An 11,483-nucleotide genomic window follows, 5' to 3' on the forward strand; every position below is an offset into this window, starting at 1 on the left:
GCACAAGGGGTTGGGGGATTTCCCTTTTCTAGGCAAGGGAAGCCATGACAGACTGTACCTAGATAATCAGGAAGCTCGCACGCAAATACTGTGCATTTCCAACGGTCTTAGCAAATGGAACACCAGGAGAGTATATCCCGAACCTGGCTCGACAGGTCCCATGCCCACGGAGCCTTGCTCACTGGTAGTGCAGCAGACTGAGATCAACCTGCGAGGCAACAGCCTGGCAGGGGGAGGGACATCCGTCATTGTTGAGGCTTGAGTAGGTAAACAAAATGGCCAGGAAGCTCAAACTGGGCAGAGCCCACCACAGCTCTGCAAGGCCTGCTGCCTCTGTAGACCCTACCTCTGGGGCAGGGCATAGCTGAACAAAAGGCAGCAGAAACTTTTGCAGACTTAGACGTCCCTATCTGACAGCTCTGAAGAGAGCGGTGCTTTTCCCAGCACGTTGTTTGAGCTCTGAGAACGGACAGACTGCCTCTTCAAGTGGGTCCCTGACCCTCGTGTAGCCTAACTGGGAGACATCTCCCAGTAGGGGCTGACTGACACCACATACAGGCGGGTGCTGTATGTAGAAAGCTAAAACTGGATCCCTTCCTTACACCTTATACAAAAGTTAATTCAAGATGGATTAAAGACTTAAATGTTAGACCTAAAACCATAAAAACCCTAGAAGAAAACCTAGGCAATATCATTCAGGACATAGGCATGGGCAAGGACTTCATGTCTAAAACACCAAAAGCAATGGCAACAAAAGCCAAAATAGACAAATGGGATCTAATTAAACTAAAGAGCTTCTGCACAGCAAAAGAAACTACCATCAGAGTGAACAGGCAACCTACAGAATGGGAGGAAATTTTTGTAATCTACCCATCTGACAAAGGGCTAATAACCAGAATCTACAAAGAACTCAAACAAATATACAAGAAAAAAAAGCCCCATCAAAAAGTGGGCAAAGCTATGAACAGACACTTCTCAAAAGAAGACATTTATGCAGCCAACAAACAAATGAAAAAATGCTCATCATCACCGGTCATCAGAGAAATGCAAATCAAAACCACAATGAGATACCATCTCACACCAGTTAGAATGGCGATCATTAAAAAGGCAAGAAACAACAGTTGCTGGAGAGGATGTGGAGAAATAGGAACGCTTTTACACTTTTGGTGGGAGTGTAAATTAGTTCAACCATTGTGGAAGACAGTGTGGCAATCCCTCAAGGATCTAGAACTAGAAATACCATTTAATCCAGCAATCCCATTACTAGGTATATACCCAAAGGATTATAAATCATGCTACTACAAAGACCCATGCACACGTATGTTTATTGTGGCACTATTCACAATAGCAAAAACTTGGAACCAACCCAAATGTCCATCAATGATAGACTGGATTAAGAAAATGTGGCACATATACACCATGGAGTACTATGCAGCCATAAAAAAGGATGAGTTTATGTCCTTTGCAGGGACATGGATGAAGCTGGAAACCACCATTCTGAGCAAACTATCATAAGGACAGAAAACCAAACATCGCATGTTCTCACTCATAGGTGGGAGTTGAACAATGAGAACACTTGGACACAGGGTGGGGAACATCACACATGGGGGCCTGTCATGGGGTAGGGGGCAGGGGGAGGGATGGCATTAGGAGAAATATCTAATGTAAATGAGGAGTTGATGGGTGCAGCAAACCAACATGACACATGCATACCTATGTAACAAACCTGCACGTTGTGCACATGTACCCTAGAACTTAAAGTATAATAATAATAATAATAATAATTTGCAGACATTTTTCTTTTCATTTTTTATTTTTTGAGACAAGGTCTCACTTTCTTGCCCAGGCTGTACTGCAGTGACTCAATCATGGCTCACTGCAGCTGCTACCTCCTGTGCTCAAGTAATCCTCCCATCTCAGCCCTGAGTAGCTGAGACTAAAGGCACATGCCAGCACACTTGGTTAATTTTTTAATTTTTTTTTATAAAGATGGAGTCTTGCTGTGTTGCCCAGGCTGGTCTTGAACTCCTGGGCTCAAGTGACCCTCCTGCTTCAGTGCAGACATTTTTTAAACCACATATACTCCAAGTCTTTTCCTTTGGATTTGAAAAGTGATTGTGCTTCCTTTGTTTCTTGGCAGGTGTTGCATCCTGGCCAAGTGATCTGAGTTTCCATACATATTCTAGAAAACAGTAGTTAATTACAAGAGCTAACATTTATTGAGGGCTTGCTAAATGTCAATCATTATTCTAAGTCCCTAAGTTCTCTATCCTGTTTGAATTGTATTTCACTTGATATCTAAATAAAATGTCCGAAATCCACATTCAGTGCACTGTGGAAAGGCCCAGAGCTCTCTGCAGTATCTGTTTTCAGGGGCCTACATTTTTCCAGAGAAAGTGCGCAACTAAATCTGCTTCGTGGCTCCTGCCTCTGTGGTCCTGTTTTCACACTGCTTCTACTCTAGAAATACTACCTCCATTTCTTACCCCCAAATTATCACTAACATACTTACTGAAAATTAATTACATCTCAATGTAGAAATCAACTCCCAGGTCAAAGTTCATACATAACTATTTCTAGGAATTAATTTATCAGGCAATTCCTGCCCAAACCATGTAACAGTTAACATGGAAATGTCCTCTCTGACTCCCTCACTTGAGATCAGAAGTCACAAGTTGATGGCCACAAAACTGAAGCCTGCCTGAGACCTGCTTTTGAAAAATTCAAATTAGATGCTAACATTTTAAAAGTGAGTCTTCATATAAAACCTCAGATTTACAGCTTATTTGGGGAAAAACAAATTAAAAAAAAAAAAAACAGATGGTTTGCCATCAGCTGCAACCAAGGGTCCTGGCTCCAGTTCAGTAAAATTTCCATTTGGCTCACTTTGCTCATTGGCATCCCAGACCCTCTAGACATTTGGGTTTGCAATGCCTTGCCCTAAGATCCACCTCTTCTGGTCACCCCCTTCCCCATGTTCCCAGGCCCCTACTGCTTCTCTTTAAGCCACCTATACAAAATCAAAATCCCTCACTTTATTATGCTAAATAATTTAACTTTCTTTAAGTATCTTGCATACACATCTAGTTACCTAGCCCAGGTTTGACCGCAAACTTTTCCCTTAAAGAGCGAGAGAGTAAATCGTTTAGGTTATGTAGGCCATATGGTCTCTGTTGCAACTACTCAATTCTGCCATCCTAGACCAGAAGCAGCTGTTAGGGAAATATAATTAAAAACCAAATCTCCTGCTGACCCGGAAAACCTCTACACAAGGCAGAAGAGAAAGAAAATAGTATATTATTGAATAAGCATTAAACCAGAATGTGATGCTTATCACAGGTAATCCACTAAAAAGATTTCAAAGATAGAAAGAAATCATCCTTTTTTATGTAGTCCAGTAGATACACCCCATTACACACATGTTCTCAGTTGATAACTAGCCCTCAAGTAAGAGGATTTGACAATACCATTTGTCACACATAGGTCATCTTAAACCACCCAGTAATTAGGATGGCCATCTGTATTAGCTAATTGTCTTTATCCAAAGAAATAATAAAATTTCTCATAGTTCTATGAAAGTAGGTAGTTATGATTTGGAGCCAGATGCCAGCTGAAATCAGGCTCCTGCCCTCCCGTGGAAACCGGGAGATGGGGCACCATCTTCCTTGATGATTACATTTCAAAGAGATGGCTCCCAGGTCCTTAAGAAAACGCTCCTGGGTCGTAAAACTGGCAAGAGGCTTTAAAAAAAAAATGCCTTCAAAAGAGATTTTTATACATCTCAAAAGGGCAGAAAGAAAATTAACAATTACAAATTTTCAAAAATAAAAATGGGAGGAGAGTTTCCTTTCCTATTGTGCACCTGAGAGAATTAGATTTTTAATTTTTGATTCATATTCACCCATATGTAGCCATAGAATGTACATAAACAAGTGAGTATGGCTGTATTTCAGTACAACTCTGTTATGGACACAGAAATTAAATTTCCTTGTTTTCTTTTCTTTTTCTTTTTTCTTTCTTTCTTTTTTTTTTTTTTTTTTTTTGAGGCAGAGTCTCACTCTGTCACCCAGGCTGGAGTACAGTGGCACCATCTTGGCTCACTGCAACCTCCGCCTCCCGGGTTCAAGAAATTCTCCTGTCTCAGCCTCCCAAGTAGCTGGGACCACAGGCTCATGCTACCACATCCAGCTAATTTTTGTATTTTTAGTAGAGATGGGGTTTTTGCCATGTTGGCCAGGCTGGTCTCATACTCCTGAGCTCAGGTGATATGCCTGCCTCAGCCTCCCAAAGTGCTAGGATTACAGGTGTGAGCCACCACGCCTGGCCTGGCCTTTTATCTTTCTATCAAAATATAGATTGAACAAAGTCCCTATAACTAAATACAAACACAGTCATCTGTCCATCTGTGCAGTTTAGGAAGGCAGCAAAAAACTGTATTTTTGTAAGCCAATTCTATTTCCAGCAAAGACAATCTCATCATAGCAATATTAAAGTTTTTTAAAATCTATTTTTTTTAAGATCAGTTTTTTTTGGAGGAAACAAAAAACTCACAACCCAAAGGATGGGATTTTACATCTCAGGCCATCTCCCACATAATAAGTCTACAGCTTATAAATCATTTTCAAATTTTACATGTATTTAGGAGAGGGATATTAATCAATCCCCATTTCTATTTTAACAGGGGGGCAAGGTAGGGGAGAGGGAAAAACAGTTTGGTATCTATTTGGAGGGAGAGTAGACATGAAGAGGGCAAACCCTAGCTTCTCATTATCTACAATCAATGTTTTTTTTTTCTTAAAAAAAAAAACCTTTCAATGTCTCTTTAAAAGCCTACTTCTTAGCTACTAGCCAGTCCACCCTAATTATTTAAATTCATTTGGTACACACTTTTGTTCACGGGCAAATTATATTCATTATGTCCACTGCTGCAGCACACATAAACCAACACCCCTGCATGGCTGAGCAGGGCCTAATCTAGGACTGACGGGAGAAGTGCTTGCAAACCAAGATCAAGGTGTCATTTCTCTGCTAATACTGTCTATCAAGCTGATCGCTACAAAAACGCACATAAAAGCAGGCAAGTTTAGCTACTGTGTTGCAAGAGAAACCAGGACCTTGTTAAATAGTTCTCTCCATTACCATTTATTCTCTCAAGGGAGACTTAAAAAAGGAAAAGAAAAAGAAAAAACAACCCATTGGTCTGGCCACCTCATAAATCCAACAACCATTGGTGTGGCATTTCAGTGGAGAAGGAAACTTGGGGGGAAGAAAAACATCAAGGTTGTAAGAAAGTCTCCCAATTTAACTGTCCCTGTCCCTATTTATCTACCTTTATTCACCACCCAAGACCATCCATTACCCTAGAGCACCCTGATCTGTAAAACGGGTCAAACCATTAGGAGTAGGCAAGGAGTGAGAACCAAAAGACATCAAGAAACCGATTTGCTTGAGAAAAGCAGCGATTCTGTCTTTCACAGCTCTCCATGGCTGAGAGAAAATGCCCAAGAGATCATCTATGTGACTTAGAGACTGCTTTTTGGGAGGTTAAGAGTAGCATGAAGAGCTTAAGATGACGATGAGTCTAAATTTTTAAAGTTTCAAAGTTTCAACAGAATGTGGATATATTCGAACTTTCAAAAAGGACAGTGTTTAGAAAGGGTGAAACCAGGACACACAAACATTGGGAATTATCATGACCCCCAAGTGCTTCCGGCTCCAGGAAATAACCATTCTTGTGTTTGCTGGAGGCCGCACAATTTTCCCCTATTACCTGACACAAAATGACTCGTTACCTCCCAAAAGCTTCTTTTCAAACCACAATTTTCCCATTTATCTTGGTCCAATGCAGTCCTATTCTTTATGGCCTAAAGACTCACTCCCAACTACCCCCTTGGAAGGTTAAAAAAAAAAAAAAAAAAAGAAAGAATTCCCCCTAGGCTGGCCCCCAAAACTCAGAATTAAATAACAGGAGGGGCTGGGAGTCTCCTGAAGACTAAAACAACTTGAGGCTAAATCTACCTTTCCAAGAGTGAAAAATTTATTTAGATGTTTGAGAATTCATATATGCCACAATAGGATAAAAACTAAAAGGTAGAAATCTCACACTTTTCTTTATACTTCCTTTCCCTACTGTCCAACCAGATTCCAGACCTTATATTACTGTCATTACCATTTCTGTTAAATGGAGGCTCCTAGGCATTAGTCACTCTGGCAACTGCATGGTGACATAACACACCACAACTTTTCCACTAAAAAGCTGTAGTCTCTTTCTCTCTGGCTATATTGGCGATTCTCCAGTTACTTCAATATTTTAAAGGCTGCAGCAGCATGCAAAAGAATTTCACTTAAAAAAAAAAAAAAAAAGAAAGATAAGAAAAGTCTCCAGGAGATGGTGAGTTTTATTTTGTCTTGTCTGGATAGAGGTTTGATTTGCTCTCGAATGTTCCAGGGTGGAGAGAAACTAGGAGAAAGCACATGATGTCTAGGTCCACCCGGCGTAATCTTCTCCCTTGTTTTCATCTTCACCAGAAAGGGAGACAGCAGCATACTTGCTTGCAGAACTCAACTTGGAAGCTAGATTTTCCTCAGGTTTCTTTGGCTCAGGTGCAGATCTGGAGTCTTGATCCTTTTTGCCATCTTTCCTATCTGACTCCTTTCAGTGGTCTTTGTTCCCTCCATCTCCTGGACCACAGCTAGAGTTCCCAGTTTGACCTTTTGGGACTTTCATCCCATCCACTTTATTTTCATCTTTCTTTGCTGGTCCTTCCTCAGATGATTGAGCTGGAGTAACTTTTCCCCCACCACTTGTAGGGGATTGCTGCTCTGTGTCTGAGCTCTGAGATGGAGCAGGAGGGTTAGAATTTCGCTTCACCGAAGCATTCTCCTTTGGTGGAGGGGCTGGCATTATCTTTGGGTCTGGTAGGATCAGGTTTGGGACGTTTAGAAGTTGGAGAGTGACAATCTTCCTCCTTATTGAGTGTTTCATTTTCTAGAGACTTCTCACTCTCTCTCCTTCGTGCATTTCTGCCGGATGTGGCGGAGGTCTCAGTCTGCCATGACTCACTTCCTGTCCGCGACCACTCCATTCTTGAGTTTCTTCACTTTGCCAGCTTGGGTGTCTCTCCCGAGGCCGTCGTTCTAGTTATGGCTCATCCAGCTGACGCTGCAACTTCTCTTGTTCTGTAGCATTTCTTCTACTTCTCTTTCTCTAGCGGCTGTGTCAACGGGCTTTGCCCCTCCAAAGAAAGATAGAAGCAGCTCGACTGGACTGAGAGGTACTAGCAGAGGAATCATCTTCCTTAGGAGTACTCCAAAGCTTTAGATTCAGTTTGGGTCTTTGCGGGGGACCTCTATCATCACACCTATAATCATCCCAAGTGTAATCATCTCTGGAGCTCCACGACCGATCATCCCGTCTGTTGTATCGGTCTTCAGAGCGGTCCCTGCCTTCTCTGTAGTCATTATCCCTGCGGTACCCACTATCAAATGCTCTTCTGCCATTGCCTATCTGGGAATCATAGCCTCTATCATAGTGTCTGCTGCCTGGGTCATCATAGCGATCCTGGCCGCCATATCGATCCCAGCGTGGGCCATCCTGATACCCCTCCCGATCGATACCCATCGTGATACCGGTCTGAATCATACAGATCTCGATACTTGTCTCCAAAGCAATCATCACCTCTTCTAGGCGAGTAGTCATGCAAGCTGTCTGTGGCAGGATGACCCCTCCAGTCTGTATCTGTTTTGTCAAAATCCCGATTTCTCTCATGGCCAAAAGAACGATCGTCCTTGTCTTTATCCTGTACTTGATCAGTAACGTCCACTCGAATTCTCCTGTGACCTAGAGATTCTTTATTGAGACTCAGGGCACTGAATAGGGAATCCAGGTAGTCAAATTCAGCATAACCAAAACCTTTCAACCTCTCTGGATTGCTGGGTTCGCGTGGTAAACGCGATGCACTGATATTTAATCCTCTAAAGAATTCCTTAATTGACTCTTCTGTCACATCATAGGGTAGGTTCCCTAGAAAAGCAGTGTAGGGTGGCGATTTGGGAAGACGGCTCCGGTCGATAATGGGTTCCCGAGCAGCACGTGGAGCAGTGGGAAGGATGGAACGGTCAATTGGGGGCGCCCTATGCACATCGTCATCATCACTGTGCCAAGTTGAAACATCTCCTTCCAGGTCATCCGTTTCATCAGCCCAGCTGACTGGTTTGGAAACATAGCTGCTTCCACCAGTCCCCCATCCTCAGCCAGAAAGTCTGTTAGGGAGATGGTCTTCTCCTTCTTATTCTTCTTTTTTGCTGAGGCAGCCATGTTGGGAGAAGGAAAGAGAACGCAAAGGGAAATCTAATGTTTTAACAACTTGACAGAATAATTCACTGCAAGTCTGTTGATCTTAATCCAGCTAGAAACATTTCCTAGGTGTGTCCTTTTCTCACTTTGCTTATGTATATTCATGGTTCTGTTATAGTCATAATGGGTGTATATGTTCAATTTGGTATTCTTCCTTTTCTGTAACATGATTTATCCAAATATTTTCTATTTCCTATAGCATCTTTATATTCATCATTTTTAGCATATCACTAAAGTATATCATTTTGATATGCCATAGTTAGCTTCTTTCTATATATCTGTATTGTTGGGCTCTTAGCTTTATTCCAATGTTTTGCCATCATAAAATAAGCATTATATATACATATACTTTTTATTAAACATCATTTCCTCAGGATAAATTCTATTACTTGGTCAGGGGTTAGGCATATTTATGATTCCAATTTACACTGCTATCATTAATGCATGAGCATATCTGCTTCCCGAAGCCTTGCAGGCTTTGGCTTTTACAACTTTTTAAAAGTTTTTCTAAATTTTTTTAAGACACAAAATGAAATTTCACAGTAGGTTTAATTTGCAGTTATTTTACCAACAAGGTTGACTGAATAGTTTTAAAATTATGATTTACTGACAGTGTTTCTTGTTGTATGAACTGTTTTTTAATCATTTGTTTAATAGACGGTTGGTACTTTTACCTATTTATATGCACTCTTTATACTTTTTAGTTATTGAACTTTGTCTTCATGTGCAAACTTTTTCTCCAGCCTTCTGAATTTTAAAATTTCAGCTTTATTGGTATTCATTCCACCAAAGGTAAAGCTATCTAAGTAATGAAACTGTCCATCTTTTTTTCATTTATACAACAGTCAAAAAGTGATTTCTCCTAGTGCTAGTCTTTTGTATATGTGTATTTGTTTTTTTTTAAATGTATTTAACTCCCAATCTACCTGGATTTTTTTTTTTTTTTTTTTTTTTGCAGAGTGTAGTGGAAAGTGTGGGTCTTTTAAATATTCTCATTATTGATATTCCTGTTTTCCAAGTGTTTCAAATTGGTTACCAGTACATTAAATGTCTGCTAGGACAAATTCTTCTCATCACTCTTTTTGAATATGAAATACTCTTTGATGTTCTTGCTCATTTATTTTCTCCACATACAATAAAAATTATACTAATTTTATAAAGCATCTTGCTTCTAATTGGTGACTTGTATCTAATTCTAATTTAAAATTAATTAAATCTAACCCTGAATCCTCTATGCACTGTGGTGAGTTGAGGCTGGGTTGCATCCTTGGTAAGGCTCAACCTGCATTGATTTTACTCCTGCTTCTTCAGGATTTTCAGCAGAAATCCTGGTGTATTCTCCATGCTCTTCCACCTGGTGGGCCCAGAATTCTAATCTTTGTCTTCACAAGACTGCTGAAGGCTCTGTTCTGCTTCAGAGGTTTTCCGCTTCTCTTTTTAAGACTCCAGCCTCATGCATCCCTGTAATTTAACAGATGTTCTGTGGAGACCTTCCAAATCTCCTCCCATATCCCTCCTGGCCTCTGCCTCCCAGCAGTGGTCTTCCATGGGTGCAAGGCCTGGGGTTATCAGTCTCCTGCCCAAGCACAGAATCAGCAAATGACCCCTGGGCACAGTGGCTGCAGAACTCAGCTCTCTCTAGTTGTGATTCTCCCTCTCTGGAGTTTTGGCTCCTTCAGTTCTTGCTAACTCAGAAGCCCTTTTCTGCCTTAAAATAGATGCCTCCTCTATTTTGTTCTAATTTTCTGCTTATTTTAGGTGGGAACACACTCTGTCACTACCTAATTCATCCCACTTGGAAACATAGGTTTGTTTCACCTTAAACATTTTTCTTCTACCTTCTTATATTTTAAAACCAAAAAATCTTATTTCTGTTTGACATATTCCTCAGGAAAGCCTATCCTGACTTCTCAGACTCAGTTAAGCAGTACATTTTATATCACTCTCTACCTCTTTTTAAATATTTATTGCAATTTTAATTACTTAATTCTGTAATTTATTTTTTAATTATTTTATTTTATTTTATTTTATTTTATTTATTTGAGACGGAGTCTTACTTTGTCACCCAGGCTGGAGTGCAATGGTGTGATCTTGGCTCATTGCAACCTCCACCTGCCAGGTTCAAGCGATTCTCCTACCTCAGCCTCCTGAGTAGCTGAGATTACAGGCACCACTACGCCCGGGAATTTTTTGTATTTTTCATAGAGATGTGGTTTCACCATGTTGACCAGGCTGGTCTCGAACTCCTGACCTCAAGTGATCCACCTGCCTTGCCTCCCAAAGTGCTGGGATTACAGGCATAAGCCACTGCACCTGACCTGTAATTTATTTATTTATTTTTAGAGACAGTGTCTCACTCTGTTGCCCAGGTTGGAGTGCAGTGGTGCAATCACGGCTCACTGCAGCCTTGCTCAACCTCCTGAGCTCAAGCAATCCTCCCACCTCAGCCTCCTAAGTAGCTGGGACTGCAGGCATGCACCACCACGCTCAGGTAATTTTTGTATTTTTTGTAGAGACACTGTTCCGCCATGTTGCCCAGGCTGGTCTCAAACTCCTGGGCTCAAGTGATCTACCTGCCCACTCCTCCCAAAATGCTGGGATTACAGGTGTGAACCACTATGCCCAGCCTGTAATTTATTTATATAATCTCAACACGTCCTGTTGGTTCTGTTTCTTTAGAGAACCCTGACCAATACAATTATTTAGTATCAGGCCAAGTTAAAGGTTTTTTTTTGTTTCGTTTTTATTTTTTATTATACTTTAAGTCCTAGGGTACATATGCACAGTGTGCAGGTTTGATACATAGGTATACATGTGCCATGTTGGTTTGCTGCACCCATCAACTCCTCATTTACATTAGATATTTCTCCTAATGCTATCTCTCCCCCAGCCTCCCACCACCTGACAGGCCCCGGTGTGTGATGTTCCCTACCCTGTGTCCAAGTGTTCTCATTGTTCAATTCCCACCTATGAGGGAGAACTTGCGGTGTTTGGTTTTCTGTCCTTGTGACAGTTTGCTCAGAATGATGGTTTCCAGCTTCATCCACGTCCCTGCAAAGGACATGAACTCATCATTTTTTATGGCTGCATAGTACTCCATGGTGTATATGTGCTACATTTTCTTAAT

The 11,483-nt window shown here is 41.1% G+C and overlaps 1 pseudogene; it reads right to left on the reverse strand.

Annotated features, from left to right (window-relative positions):
- Positions 1–6,132: 6,132 nt before the first annotated feature.
- Positions 6,133–8,326, reverse strand: LOC100460585 (eukaryotic translation initiation factor 4B-like; annotated as a pseudogene).
- Between the last annotated feature and the right edge of the window lie 3,157 nt (positions 8,327–11,483).

The sequence above is a fragment of the Pongo abelii genome, chromosome 2, assembly GCF_028885655.2.
Source record: "Pongo abelii isolate AG06213 chromosome 2, NHGRI_mPonAbe1-v2.0_pri, whole genome shotgun sequence".
Lineage (NCBI taxonomy): Eukaryota > Metazoa > Chordata > Mammalia > Primates > Hominidae > Pongo > Pongo abelii.